Raw genomic sequence first — 16,776 nt, 5'->3', positions numbered from 1 at the left:
CCCACACAGCATGAACAAACGAGATGACACCTCCCGCCTTCCAGCCATTTGGAAACCCGCCCTCATGAACAGACGAGTACCTAACATGAAGAAGGACACCAGACCCACACCCATGAGAGCCACACAAGATGCCACCACCACACTTCCATGTAGAGAACGGACTCCCACCCACTCAGGAGATGAGACACGACCATGGACCAGGGGCTGCACGGCAGCTGCATCACTGCCCACTTTGAGCCCCTCCGAGCCATACATGAAGCAAACCGACACCCACTGTGAAGATGCAGAAGGACCACGAACTCGAAGCCAAACAGCAAGATCACAGCTCACCAACTCAAATCCCCCAGCAACTAAGACTAACCTGAGCACAACCAAGCCCCCACCTGAACAGAACACGCCTCCAACCAATCAGAACACGGCTAACCCCCAACCAATCAGAACACAGCCAAACCCCTACCAATGAGAACACACCCCACCCAATCAGAACACAGCCAAGCCCCCACCCAATCAAGTCCCACCCCACTGGCAGTTAAAAGGAGGAAGCAGCTGCAATCTCACATTACTCTGAGAAGCACAGAGCCGGAGACAGAAGCCTGAAGATGATGAATGAGACTTCATCGAAACGTTGCCTAGATACTTGAATCTTACGCGGGAAAACCCGAACAACCAAAGATCCACATACAAATACCCATGAGAACCTCAGAAAACATATATATATATATATATATATATATATATATATATATATATATATATATATATATATATATATATATATATATATATATATGGATCTTTGGTTGTTCAGGTTTTCTCCCGCGTAAGATTCAAAGTATCTAGGCAACGTTTGATGAAGTCTCATTCATCATCTTCAGGCCTCTGTCTTCGGCTCTTGCTTTCAGAGTGATGTGAGATTGCAGCTGCTTTTCCTTCCAACTGCCAGTGGGGTGGGATTTGATTGGGTGGGGGCTTGGCTGTGTTCTGATTGGGTGGGGGTTGGCCGTGTTCTGATTGGCTGGATTTCCTGCTCCCGGCTTCGAGTTCGAGGTCGCGCTGCATCTTCATAGTGGGTGTCGGTTTGCTTCATGTATGGCTCGGAGGGGTTTGAAGTGGGTAGTGATGCAGCTGCAGTGCAGCTTCTGGTCCATGGTCGTGTCTCATCTTCTGAGTGGGTGTGAGTCTGTTTTCTACATGGGAGTATGGTGGTGGCATCTTGTGTGGCTTTGATGGGTGTGGGTCTGGTGTCCTTCTTCATGTTAGGTACTCGTCTGTTCATGAGGGTGGGTTTCCAAATGGCTGGAAGGCGGGAGGTGTCATCTCGTTTGTTCATGCTGTGTGGGCATTTTTCTATTTCTATGGCTTCTCTGATTATTCTGTTGTTGAAGTGTTCGGTTTTGGCAATAGTTCTGGTATTTTTAAAGTCAATTTCATGTCCTGTGGCTTTGAGATGTTGGACCAGGGAAGAGGTCGCTTCTTCTTTTTTGATTGAGTTCTTATGTTCTTCAATGCGTGCATTTATTCTTCTGTTAGTTTGTCCAATGTATGTGGCAGGGCAGGCAGTGCAGGGGATTTCGTATACTCCTTGGTTTTCTAATTCGATTTTGTCTTTGGGGTTTCTTAGGATGGTGGATATTTTTCTGTTTGTGCAGAATGCTGTTTTAATGTGTTTTTGGAGGATCTTGCTGATTTTGTCTGTAGTGCCTTTTATATATTGGAGGAGGGCTTTGCCGTTTTCTTGTTCTCTGTCTTGGATTTTGGTTGGGGTTTCTTTTTGGATTAGGTGGGTAATCTTGTGTCTTTGGAATCCATTGGCTGTAAGTACGTTGGTGAGAGTGTGTAGTTCGGTTTTTTGGTGTTGTTCATCGGCTAAGCATTTTGTTCTGGAGATGAGTGTTTTGGCTACGGAATTGATCTGTGCTGGGTGGTGGTGTGAGAGTGCATGTAGATAGCGGTTTGTATGTGTTTTCTTCTGGTAGATGGTGTGTCCTAGGGAGCCATTGGATCTTTTGTATACCAAGACATCTAGGAAGGGAAGTTGATTGTTGGCTTCTGTTTCCATGGTGAATTGTAACTTAACCTGAAAGAAGACACCAGCATAATAATCCTACCAGCAGACAAAGGCAACGCGACAGTGGTTATGAACACATCTGACTACCAAACCAAGTTAACCAACCTACTCCAAGACCCCACATACAAACCCCTAAAGACAGACCCCACCACCTACCTAGAAAAAACTACCAAATCCAAAATAAAAGCCTCCCCCATCAGTGAAGAAATCCAGCAAAGAATCATACCCAGAGAGAAATCATGCAGATGCCCTAAGCTTTATGGTCTCCCCAAGATACACAAAGAAGGAACCCCACTCAGACCAATAGTCAGCTCCATAGGCTCACCTCTACAAAACCTGGCCAAATTTCTCGCCAAACAACTACAACCCTATGCAGAATCCATCAACTCACATGTAAGAAACTCATTCCAGTTCATCGAGATCATAAAGAAACAAAACTTACAACCCAGCGACCTACTAGTAAGCTTCGATGTCATATCCTCTTCACCCAAGTACCAATAAAAGAAGCCTTGACAGCCATCCAAAACAAATACAACCCCCAAGTACATCCTAGATCTGACCAACCACTGCCTATCCAATGCATACTTCACCTACAATGGACAAAAATACAAACAAATAGAAGGAGCACCCATGGGATCACCCTCTCACCTGTCATCGCAAACCTCTACATGGAACACTTTGAAACACAAGCTCTAGAAAAATACGACCACAAACCCAAACTCTGGCTCAGATACGTAGATGACACCTTCATAATCTGGCCACACGGGAAAGAAAAACTGAACAACTTCCTCACACACCTCAACAGCCTACACCCCAAAATACAATTCACCATGGAAACAGAAGCCAACAATCAACTTCCCTTCCTAGATGTCTTGGTATACAAAAGATCCAATGGCTCCCTAGGACACACCATCTACCAGCAGAAAACACATACAAACCGCTATCTACATGCACTCTCACACCACCACCCAGCACAGATCAATTCCGTAGCCAAAACACTCATCTCCAGAACAAAATGCTTAGCTGATGAACAACACCAAAAAACCGAACTCACCAACGTACTTACAGCCAATGGATTCCAAAGACACAAGATTACCCACCTAATCCAAAAAGAAACCCCAACCAAAATCCAAGACAGAGAACAAGAAAACGGCAAAGCCTTCCTCCCATATATAAAAGGCACTACAGACAAAATTAGCAAGATCCTCCAAAAACACAACATTAAAACAGCATTCTGCACAAACAGAAAAATATCCACCATCCTAAGAAACCCCAAAGACAAAATCGAATTAGAAAACCAAGGAGTATACGAAATCCCCTGCACTGCCTGCCCTGCCACATACATTGGACAAACTAACAGAAGAATAAATGCACGCATTGAAGAACATAAGAACTCAATCAAAAAAGAAGAAACGACCTCTTCCCTGGTCCAACACCTCAAAGCCACAGGACATGAAATTGATTTTAAAAATACCAGAACCATCGCCAAAACCGAACACTTCAACAGCAGAATAATCAGAGAAGCCATAGAGATAGAAAAACGCCCATACAGCATGAACAAACGAGATGACACCTCCCGCCTTCCAGCCATTTGGAAACCCGCCCTCATGAACAGACAAGTACCTAACATGAAGAAGGACACCAGACCCACACCCATGAGAGCCACACAAGATGCCACCACCACACTTCCATGTAGAAAACAGACTCATACCCACTCAGAAGATGAGACATGACCATGGACCAGAAGCTGCACTGCAGCTGCATCACTACCCACTTCAAACCCCACCGAGCCATACATGAAGCAAACCGACACCCACTATGAAGATGCAGCACGACCACGAACTCGAAGCCAAACAGCAAGATCACAGCTCACCAGCTCAAATCCCCAGCAACTAAGACTAACCTGAGCACAACCAAGCCCCACCTGAACAGAACACGCCTCCAACCAATCAGAACACGGCTAACCCCCAACCAATCAGAACACAGCCAAACCCCCTACCAATGAGAACACACCCCACCCAATCAGAACACAGCCAAGCCCCCACCCAATCAAGTCCCACCCCACTGGCAGTTAAAAGGAGGAAGCAGCTGCAATCTCCATTACTCTGAGAAGCACAGAGCCGGAGACAGAAGCCTGAAGATGATGAATGAGACTTCATCAAAACGTTGCCTAGATACTTGAATCTTACGCGGGAGAAAACCTGAACAACCAAAGATCCACATACAAATACCCATGAGAACCTCAGAAAACAAATATTGCACCTCTACGGGAGGAAACCCATCATCTGACCAGGACTTATGAAAAACTTGAAGTCCAAAGAGCCTCCATTTTATGTGACCTTGCATTCCTATGCAACTGCCGAGATCAAAATTTAATTCCCACAAGCTTCCAATTGAAATTCCACACCAACACAGCAGCCACCAAACGCATCCTTAAAAGAACAGAACTGGCCCTAATTAGAAATGAACTTCACACAAAAAGGTTTCTCCTAGACCAAATCAACAAAGATCTCCTCACACTCCACCTCAGACTCAGCAACAAGATTCACCCTCTACTTTGGGACAAATCCAAACAACTCGCTGTCTGGAGAGCCGAAACACAGACCATCCTCAAGACAGACACACACACCAACAAACTCAGGAAACTACAACAACGCCAGAAACCAACTCCTCCCCCCACAGCCACACATGAAACAAACAGTGCACAACATCTCAGACAAGATCCTCACTGAAGCTGAAACCAAGATCCTTTCAAAAGGATTCAACTTTGCTGTCGCTCCCAAACACATCCCCACAGAAACCATCATATGCGGAGTTGAAACCAGCCTGACCAAAACCAACCCTGATGATGCTAACAAAATCAGACTCGAAATCACCAACATCCTCTGCACTAGCAAATCACCCAAAAGCAACTTATCCAAGAAGAACAAACTGCACTACTTAACCTGAAAGAAGACACCAGCATAATAATCCTACCAGCAGACAAGGGCACGCGACAGTGGTAATGAACACATCTGACTACCAAACCAAGTTAACCAACCTACTCCAAGACCCCACATACAAACCCCTAAAGACAGACCCCACCACCTACCTAGAAAAAACTACCAAATCCAAAATAAAAGCCTCCCCCATCAGTGAAGAAATCCAGCAAGGAATCATACCCAGAGAAAAATCATCCAGATGCCCCAAGCTTTATGGTCTCCCCAAAATACACAAAGAAGGAACCCCACTCAGACCAATAGTCAGCTCCATAGGCTCACCTCTACAAAACCTGGCCAAATTTCTTGCCAAACAACTACAACCCTATGCAGAATCCATCAACTCACACGTAAGAAACTCATTCCAGTTCATCGAGATCATAAAGAAACAAAACTTACAACCTAGCGACCTACTAGTAAGCTTGATGTCATATCCTCTTCACCCAAGTGCCAATAAAAGAAGCCTTGACAGCCATCCAAAACAAATACAACCCCCAAGCACATCCTAGATCTAACCAACCACTGCCTATCCAATACTTACTTCACCTACAATGGACAAAAATACAAACAAATAGAAGGAGCACCCATGGGATCACCCCTCTCACCTGTCATCGCAAACCTCTACATGGAACACTTTGAAACACAAGCTCTAGAAAAATACGACCACAAACCCAAACTCTGGCTCAGATACGTAGATGACACCTTCATAATCTGGCCACACGGGAAAGAAAAACTGAACAACTTCCTCACATACCTCAACAGCCTACACCCCAAAATACAATTCACCATGGAAACAGAAGCCAACAATCAACTTCCCTTCCTAGATGTCTTGGTATACAAAAGATCCAATGGCTCCCTAGGACACACCATCTACCAGAAGAAAACACATACTAACCGCTATCTACATGCACTCTCACACCACCACCCAGCACAGATCAATTCCGTAGCCAAGACACTCATCTCCAGAACAAAATGCTTAGCCGATGAACAACACCAAAAAACCGAACTACACACTCTCACCAACGTACTTACAGCCAATGGATTCCAAAGAAAGAAGATTACCCACCTAATCCAAAAGAAACCCCAACCAAAATCCAAGACAGAGAACAAGAAAACGGCAAAGCCCTCCTCCCATATATAAAAGGCACTACAGACAAAATTAGCAAGATCCTCCAAAAACACAACATCAAAACAGCATTCTGCACAAACAGAAAAATATCCACCATCCTAAGAAACCCCAAAGACAAAATCGAATTAGAAAACCAAGGAGTATACGAAATCCCCTGCACTGCCTGCCCTACCACATACATTGGACAAACTAACAGAAGAATAAGTGCACGCATTGAAGAACATAAGAACTCAATCAAAAAGAAGAAACGACCTCTTCCCTGGTCCAACACCTCAAAGCCACAGGACATGAAATTGATTTTAAAAATACCAGAACTATCGCCAAAACCGAACACTTCAACAGCAGAATAATCAGAGAAGCCATAGAGATGAAAAACGCCCACACAGCATGAACAAACGAGATGACACCTCCCGCCTTCCAGCCATTTGGAAACCCGCCCTCATGAACAGACGAGTAACTAACATGAAGAAGGACACCGGACCCACACCCATGAGAGCCACACAAGATGCCACCACCACACTTCCATGTAGAAAACAGATTCCCACCCATTCAGAAAATGAGAAGCGACCATGGACCAGAAGCTGCACTGCAGCTGCATCACTACCCACTTCAAACCCCTCTGAGCCATACATGAAGCAAACCGACACCCACTATGAAGATGCAGCAGGACCACGAACTAGAAGCCAAACAGCAAGATCACAACTCTCCAGCTCAAATCCCCAGCAACTAAGACTAACCTGAGCACAACCAAGCCCCCACCTGAACAGAACACGCCTCCAACCAATCAGAACACGGCTAACCCCCAACCAATCAGAACACAGCCAAACCCCTACCAATGAGAACACACCCCCACCCAATCAGAACACAGCCAAGCCCCCACCCAATCAAGTCCCACCCCCACCGGCAGTTAAAAGGAGGAAGCAGCTGCAATCTCCATTACTCTGAGAAGCACAGAGCCGGAGACAGAAGCCTGAAGATGATGAATGAGACTTCATCGAAACGTTGCCTAGATACTTGAATCTTACGCGGAGAAAACCCGAACAACCAAAGATCCATATATATATATATATATATATATGTGTGTGTGTGTGTGTGTGTGTGTGTGTGTGTGTGTGTGTGTGTGTGTGTGTGTGTGTGTATTTGAAGCACATTACAAATAAAAGAGGGGGGAGGTAAAATTGTAGAAGAAATTGAAAATTATTCAAATGAATTGTTGTAGAAGGCATGTATTGTGGGATGCCGATTTATCTCTTTTAATGTGTATCAGATGATTTGATTCAGATGTGACGTATTCAAATTGCTCAAGATCCCAAATAATATATAAACATCCATAAAGTTAATTAGCTTGTAATTTGAACATAATAAAAATAACTTGCCATCAGGATTAGTACACCAGGAGAGAGAATAAGGCAAAATTATATCTGGAAATGGGTGCACTTTAAAAAGAAGATAACTGTGCTCTCTAATTAACAACATCTCTGCAATGTACCTTAAGCTGCTTCTCAGCTTCATCAGCTGTGCTGATGCTGCTTCAATTTCAACCTAGTTTAAGAAAATTCTGTCTGGGTTGGAATGTTTTAGTGTAGATAGTTGGGAAGGCACTGCAGCACCTCACTGTCTGTACACCATCCCAATTTTCTAGGACAGGAAAGCAACTGGTGATTGCTTTTGTTTCTGTGGAAAAATGTTACTGGACATAAGTATGTATGTATATTGCTGTATGGATAAAAAGCTAAATTTATGTATATAAAGCTGAAGCATTAAAATGTACACATATGCAGAGATAAGAAGCAAGCATACAATATAAATAAAAACTAACCATTGTGTTAAATTTGCAGATTTGGGTCAAACTGAGCACCAAAGCAATCAGCAGACATAGCTGAGGAATATTTCCTTAATATGTTGAAATCTAAGAGTTGCATTTTTTTAAACTTACTTTTATTATAGGGCAATTAACCTTAAAACTTCCACTTCTACATTTTATGTATTTACTTTCTTTGTTATATAGTTATAGCTTGCTTTATTATCATTGCACCTCGTACATCAAAATCAAACACCATCTTCAGTGCAAATCATGACCATGACCATGAAAATAAACACAAATACACATCCTTCACCCTTTACACATTGAACCGAAAACCCCCGACACCACACCAACACTGCACTATACAGCAGAATTCAAAAGAACTACTGCCCTGGGATAGAAGCTGTTTTTCAGCCTATTTGTCTTTCTTTTTATTATTCTATACCATCTGCCAGATGGTAATAGTTCAGAAAAAGGGTTCCCAGGATGAGATGGATCTTTGAAAATGTTTTGAACTTTCTTATGGCAGCAGGAGCTATAAAGCTCTTCCAAAGAGGGGAGAGGGCAATCAATGATCTTCTGTGCAATGACATTAACCCTCTGGAGTGCTTTCCTATCTGCCACTGTGCAATTGGCAAACCATACAGAGGTGCAATAAGATACTCTCTATGTGCAGTGGTAGAAGGTCACCAGCAGTTTTTCATTCAGTTGTTGTTTTCTGAGAAGTCTCAGGTAGTATAATCTCTGCTGGGCCCTTTTGGTCAGTGCTGCAATGTGAGCATCCCAGGCCAGGACCTCTTTTATGGTAACACCCAGAAACTTAAAACTGGCCACTTGCTCCACTAGGTCTCCATTGATAAGCAAGGGCTGGATGTCTGATCTGTTCCTTTTTTAGTCCACTATAAGCTCCTTGGTCTTATTGGTATTGAGGACCAAGTTGTCTCCACACCACAAAAGCAACCTGTCCATGTCATCTTGGTAGGCAGACTCATCCCCGCCCCCCGGAGATAAGTCCTACCACTGTTCTATCATCTGCAAATTTAGTAATAGTATTACTAGCGTGAGTGGGAATGCAGTCATGCACATAAAGTGTATAAAGTAAGTGACTCAACACGCAACCCTGTGGTGTACCAGTATTAAGAATAAGGGCTGAAGAGGTATGATTACCTAATCCGACCTTCTGTGATTGGCCAGACAGGAAATCCATAATCCAAAGTTAGATTGAATAAGAAAGGCCAAGAAGTTTAGACACTAATCTTTGTGGAAGATGTTGTTAAAGTTGTTCTCATTCCTTAAGCTTCATAACAGACTTGATTATGCGTATGTTATCCTTCTATTATTATTTCTTACCTTACCAAAAGCCAAGAGAGCCATTATAAGCATGTATATTACATTCCAAACAACTTACAATAAAAACAAGGACAGTGGAAAAAGAGCAAGAAAAATACCAGGAAGAAAATAGCAAGGCATTCAGACCACAGGCCACAAATTCTGGGAATTATTAATGATGTCCATAATCTGTTAGGCAAGAAACATATACAGCAAATCTTTGAAGAAAACCATGCATCCTAAACAATACAAATATAATTATGGACTGTCATTTTAGGTAATACTCATTGTACAATAATTCATTTAGTGACTGTTCAAAGTTACAACAGCACTGAAAAAAATGAATTATGACTATTTTTCACACTTCTGACCGTTGCAGTCTCCCTGTGGGTTACATGATCAAAATTCAGATGCTTGGCAACTGACTCATATTTATGACAGCTGCAGTGTCCCAGAATCGGATAACCTTTTGTGACATTCTGATAAGCAAAGTCAATGGGAAGTCAGATCTACTTAATAACTATGTTACTAAGTCAACAACTCCAGTTATTCACTTCACAACTATGGTAAGAAAGGGGCAAATTTCATTTAATAACTATCTTACTTAGAATATTGAACTCAATTGTACGACCTATTAATTTGGCACATAATTTCCACATTCAGAAAAAGTGTTTTGTGGAGAGAAGATTAGTCAAAAGGCATGCATCACTTTTTTTAAAACTCCAATCAAGCTGTTGAGTGAGAGTGATCTAATATTAGCCACCAAGCACATAATAATCAGTCCAGTGACGTCTACTGAGTTTGGCATAAGATTCTTCCCAAATTAGTTGAAAGGACACTTGATCATCTAATGGGTTCAGAATGTACTAAAACAAAATGATTCTACCATTAATAAATGTAGCATAGAGAATAACAGAAGACTTATCAGAAACTGAAAGATCAGAATGATTGGAATATTATTTTTAAAAAGAATGAATTTGAAAGTATTTACATGTGGAATGTTTGCCAAAGTAATAATTAATTGAAGCCATGTTCATACTACTCAAATCTGTTGATAAATTCCCAATATTCTATCATGTTTCATAATGGTCTCAATGCAAAAGGTGACATAGTGAATATAATTCTTGTTATTCCACTGATTAATTGTTCTCGCTGACAGGAAATTTTTCCTTAGTTCTAGGTTGGTTCTGTCCTTGCTTAATTTCCATCCATTGCTTCTTGTTCTGCCTTCAGTCATGACATACTGACATCCTCCAACAGTCTGGCAAACCAATGAAAGATTTGAGTACGTGGGAAGCCATCCCTCTTAGAAGAATAAAATATTTTGGGACATATTTAAAAAAGGCAGAATATTATATTTCCCTAAAGGAGAAATGGAGAAACATGTTTTTAGAAGCATGTGGGAAGCCATCCCTCTTAGAAGAATGAAATATTTTGGGACATATTTAAAAAGGCATATTTCCCTAAAAGAGAAATGGAGAAACATGTTTTTAGAAGCAAGAAGCAGCCTCCAAGTCTTTCTTAATATCCCATAGCAGATGCCAACACTTGAGAGATAAAGAGCTTATTGAAAGAGGAAAACAAGTATCTAGATAGCTCTATTCATAAGCAAAGCAAACACTGCAGGCAGAAATCCATTCAAGACAGGATATTTTGAAACCCCCTGCAGCAAAGTTTGAACAAAGGCAGAATGTTAGGATTAGAAGCAGCCTGTCATCCAATATCCAACACAGGACAAAAGCCATTCAGCCACTATAGGTATTGCCCAACACCCTTTCAGAACACAAGACTTTTCAAAAAAAATGGTAAACCAACCGATACACTGTTTGTAAATTTATGAAGAAGGATGATGTTTTTTATGTTTTATGTGGTATGTCTTATGTTGTTTTGTTTGTTGTTAAAATAAAAAACTTTAAAAAAAAGAACACAAGCCTTTTCATTGCACCATCCCAGAGCAGTCCAAACTTCAAACCAGGGGTGCAGATAAACAATAAGCCAGAGGTTGACCAGATTAGCTCAGACAAACACTTAGAATTTGCATTTCCTCTTTTGCTTGTAGAGCCAGCTATGACCCTTATATAACCCCTACATGACTCCATAGGATTTTGACAACAACCAATAGAATATTAAAGGACATGTTCTTGCACAGGAATAGGAAGCTCAAATACAAAGCCCAAAGAAGGTATAAAACCCACCCACTCTTAACTCCATTTTGTCAGCTGCACCAGAACCATAAACACTGGTGGTTCTGTTCATCATTAAACCATCTTTCCAATCAGCCACCATGTTTCTTTCTCCCAGCTTGGAATTGAACCAGATGGATATTTCTTCTGACAAGCACATCAACGTCAAATCTAATCTCTGAACTGAAGTTTTACACAGGCCTAGTAAACAATATAATGTATGGGATTAATTTTGGATAGAAAGCAATCCGACCTAAGCAATGATTTGTAAAGTAGTTTTTATAACTATACCAAAAAGGAAATTTATTAACAGAAAATATATTGTAAGGATAGGCAAAGACTAGCACTCAGATAACTTCATGCTACCAAGAAGGAAATCCAAGAACATGTGCTCTGTATCTGTCTGGGAAGAAAAGTGAAGGGAAGTATCCAATCTCATAAGCAAATAACAGGCAATGTAAATCCTTACAATCTAATTCCACTTAATGCTTCCTTGTGATCAATAAGTAACAAGGTGTTAAAGAGACAGTAACATTTGATAACCCTTCACTGATAAGAATTGGAGACATACAAGTAAACAGAGTTCAGAAATATTTCAATCAAAGAACATTGCATTTTCAAATATTTGTTTATACTGTAAACATTAAGTGCAAATTATAATTAGAATATTCTTTTTCTTTAAATTAAAAGTAAGAATAATCTGTCATTCCTGGACAAGAGGCTTATTCTTCCAGTAATTTCAATGAACTTTCTGTAATTTTTGCACATCATATTGGGTTTTTATTTTTGTAAGGCACCCAGTCACTGAGAATAAGTGGGTGGCCATACTATTTTTTAAAAGAAATAAAGAAAATTGACAATTTCATAGGATTAAATTTATTTACAAATGATCTTAAACACAAAAAAACAAATAGTATTAAATCACTGGACCATATACAAATATGGCAGAGTAACTAGGAGCAACTTTGGAAAAGAAGGATTTTTTTAAGTGCTTCAAGATAAGCCACGGGCATAGGTAATATTCAATCAGCTGTGCTGTTTTGTAGGTTTTAGCATATCACTTTATAAGTTACTATGTGAAGGTAAATCGTTAATTTGTACTTTTTATGTAAATTTTTATAATGTTCTGAATTACCTCTACATTATAGTTCTCATATACTAAAATATGAAATGCAAAGGATTGAAGTTATCTGGTCCAGTTCTGGTGACTCTTCTGTTGACAGTTACTTATTAACTAGATGTTCTAAAACTTTGTGTGAATGAACTAGGGCAGCCAACAGCTTGTAAGAAAGGAGGCAGAAAACCAAGAAAACCACACTTGGAGAACATCACAAATAACAGATTGGTTCTGCTAATGGAAAACTGCCAGCATTTCTAAGTAGAATAGACTAGGAAACTAAAATCATGCATACTGGTACTCATTATATTATAAGGTTATAGTATCAGAATCTTGCAATTTGAATGTGCTTTGTTGACCCTCCCTTTATTGTTGTGATAACTAAGGAGACCATTGTCTGGGATGCATAGACAAGTTACAGTTCTCACCAGGATTCAGATCTCTTTGACCTGACCACTGTCTTGTTACAACTCTTCCTCCTTTTCCCCAGTGTTATTCCTTCTCATTTCAGCAACCTACTCCCAACCCTAAGAGTTCCAATAGATCAAGACGCTGAAGAGCTAAGCTACAATAAAATATACTGGCTCTTCAGTAAAATACTAAATGGGATAAATCAAATTTGTGATGCTTCTGTAGGAGTGGTATCAAAGCCCATTGTAGAAATATTCTGAATAATTTCAGATTAGTTGCAACAATTAGATATGAATATTTTGTCAAAATATTCCCTGTATTTGGCAAATGGGTAGATACAGGATGAATCTGTGAGGGCTTTGCACAGGAGTTGTATTGGTTGCAGGAACTTGCATGAATAAAATATAAACATGACTAAAATGCATTCAAACAGATCTTTTAGTTATTGACTGAAAGGACACAGTAATGGACAAGCCAACTAACAAGAACATTAAGAAAAATGCATACACAAGGTATTGAATTTAAATTTATAGCCGCATTGAATAACTGCAAATAACATGGTTTGAGTGTTTAAAACTGTTACAGAGCAATATGTACAGATAGTCCTTGATTTATGACCACAATTGAGCCCAAAATTCTGTTGCTAAGCAAGACATGTGTTAAGTGAATTTTGCCTAATTTTACAACCTTTCTTGCCAGAATTGTTAAGTGAATCACTACAGTTGTTCAGTTAGTAACACAGTTAAAATCTGGTTTTCCCACTGACTTTATCAGAAGGTTGCAAAAGGTGATTCCATGACCTGGGCCCGGCAACTGTATATAAATATAAGCCAGTTGCAAGCACCCAAATTCTGACTGTGACCATGGGTATGCTGCAATGAGCATAACTGTAAAAAACAATCATAACTCAGTTTTTTTCAATGATTTGTAACCTGAAACAGTCACTAAATGAGCTGTTGTAAATCGAGGGTTACTTGTACTATGACTTTACAGAAACTCCATGTAATTAAGTGGAATTAGTTCCCATTTGAGCAAGCCTTGAATCATGCAAAAAAGAAACATTTAATATAGAGGACTATAATCCCAAATGCTCCTGTCAATAATTATATACCATTTAATATAGATGTGGTTATGTCTGAGTTCATATACATAATAGTGCAAATAGGAACTAGAATTCAGAATTCCTTTTAAAGTAAAAATGTACAGCAAAAATGTTCAAGTGCATACACTGACAAATTCTTCTGGAAAAAAAATACTTCAGAATATTTGGAGTTTTGATAAAAAATCTAAATGAAGGAATGTTCTAGAAAAATATTTGAAGAGTCCAATAAGAAAAATTATTACGTGAGTCAAAGAAAAGTTCAAAAAGAAATCAGCTTACAAAAGAATTGTGAATACCCTTTTCTATCTTGTCTGTAAGGATTAATTTAGAAGGAAGTCCAAACAGCTGACTCTTCTGTGAAATCAGAGGAGGATACTGTTTCTTCTGCCAAAGTTGACCTTTCGCCTACTAAACTTTAGTTGTAGAGGCACTACAGCCCTGGCAATTTCACAGACCAAGTGAAAAGTCTTTGTTCCAGCACTATGAACCTACCCCGACTAAACTTCACTTTCAGATAAAATGGGTCCTAAATCAATAAGCTGACATAGATTTTCTAACTATGCACTGTATCTACCTAGTCTTATCTGTACCAGAAAGTTGGGCTATGAACTTTCTTCTCTAATGGTTTATGCTAAAGGCCAATTATAAATATTGCTTCTTATTGATGGCAACATAGCTGGAAAACAATTAAGTATAAATTTTCACTGGAATGTTCTAAGCTGGCCAAACTAGATATGACCAAACCATAAGATCAAAAAAATCCAGAACTTGCTAATTTATATTTTCCAGCCATTAATTTTAGTTGATCATTATAAGTGAGATTATTTAGTTGATCATTCCATGAAAGTAATTTCTTTTTTTAAAAAAACACAATCCATCTAAACTGATATCTGTTTGCATTAACAGTAGTTCATGAATAAATGCAGAGATGAAAAAAAATGCCCCATTAGATCCAGATGCTGCATTTGATAACACAAATGGCTCTCTTGATCCTAAAAGCCATTTTCCCCACCCTGCACCTGTGGGGAAAATGCCAAGATGATGATGATGATGATGATGAATTGCAGTTCATGCCCAACAAGAAGATGGAATAACTTTCTCTGCCAATAAAAATTACTGATGCTATTTTGTTTTTAAAAGATGAGGCTACTGTTAAATCTTTTATACATCTTAAAGTCTGTGAGATTTAAATTTAAGGCAGACCTAATGCTATATGACTATGATGCTATGAGAGTAACATAAAATACAAATTCAGAAATAAAGATAATTGATAAGGCAAAATAGAGCCTTCTTTCATCAAGAAAATAATAGACCTCATTTTCTCACCCTAAGCTCCTAGATAACAGCTCAGTATACTATATATTGTACATTACCTATTCCTAAATTGTAGTTGACAATAGCTAGAGCAACAACTGAAAGCAGAAACAAAACTTTTTCTTGCTATTTTATTTGCTAGCATCCAGACAGAGCAAGAATTGTGGATATTTCTAAAACTTGCTGTTTCACAATATTGACTTGCTGTCTCTCAACTTCAACAACTTTTAAGATTAGTAGATTTTAATAACCAGAAATCCACAGCTACTGTGTAGCAACAGGGAATTCTGGGAGTCACCCACCTTAAATTAGTGAGATTGAGAAATAGTGGTTTAGGCAATCTTGCTATTCATTTTTTTTTGTCTTTCTTTGTCTCCCAATCCCCATAACAGTAAATCATTGCTTATCTAACATCCTTTTAAAAGTCTTGAATTGCCTCATGAAGTTGTTTTGAAGCTTTTCAAGAATCAGTTTGGGGCGAGGGAGGGAGGCAAAGGAACCTCAAAACTACGGAAACGAAGAGACTATTTGGAAAGTAGAGAATGGTTGGAAAATAATCAGAGTTTAGGATTTATTTTATTCTTGCCCTGACAGACGTTAGCTATCCTTAGCGTTGCGTATAGAATATTTCAAGGGGAAAGATAATGTTGCCGAAGACCCTTGGAGAAGATATTTTTTTGGAAAGGAACTTGTTGTTCAACAACCGTCCTCCAGGGCCTGGCTCCCTGCCATAGGCAGGCCCAAGCATGACTGCCTCCCGCCTCGGGGGTGTTCTCGCCGTTCTTGGAAAAAAGCAGTACAACCCTCAACCCACCCCCTCCCCCAGGAACGGAGCCAAGTTGTTTCAGTAGCCAGGTCGCGCCAGAAGTCAAGCTTCCACGACCGATAATTCAAGCCATCTGATTGGTTGCCACGCAGAAGCGAACTTAAATTAGAAAAACCAATGACAAGCCGACAAAAAGCCACACTCCTTTCTCTCTCCCCCACCCACCCACCCCCATCACCCGCGCGGTCATCGGTTGGGGAATTGTCAAGGCAGGTGAAGGAAGGGCTATTCTGAGTGGCGGCAAATACGGTAAAACAATTTTACGAAAGATGCCGTTTGTCACCCGGGGAAAGGGCTGGAAAATAGCGCGGCCTTATTGGATGCTGCAGAAACACACCTCCTAACGTTTCCACCTCCTCTTCCCTCCTTCTGAGGTGCTTGGGTCATCAGAAGTAATAAAATTCACCCTCCGGGGGGGGCCCTTTTGCCCCTTTTCTCACCGTTAATCGCAAGGGGGCGTGACTTAGCCTCTACCTTCTTCCATTTCTGACGGTTTACCTTCACCCCCAGTCCGG

At 40.2% G+C, this 16,776-nt stretch overlaps 1 protein-coding gene across 1 annotated transcript in view; it reads right to left on the bottom strand.

Moving 5' to 3' along the window:
* DYNC1I1 (dynein cytoplasmic 1 intermediate chain 1) overlaps positions 1 to 16,764 on the bottom strand; it is a 274,890-nt gene extending 258,126 nt beyond the window's left edge. The window contains exon 1 of the mRNA XM_087915831.1: positions 16,599 to 16,764. The gene's annotated coding sequence lies outside the window, so the exon portion shown is untranslated. The remainder of the gene's footprint in view (positions 1 to 16,598) is intronic.
* Positions 16,765 to 16,776: the final 12 nt, after the last annotated feature.

This window comes from Pseudonaja textilis, chromosome Z (assembly GCF_049901715.1).
Source record: "Pseudonaja textilis isolate UNSWEBS1 chromosome Z, rPseTex1.2, whole genome shotgun sequence".
Taxonomy (NCBI): Eukaryota; Metazoa; Chordata; class Lepidosauria; order Squamata; family Elapidae; genus Pseudonaja; species Pseudonaja textilis.
This window is presented reverse-complemented; position numbering and strand designations above follow the sequence as displayed.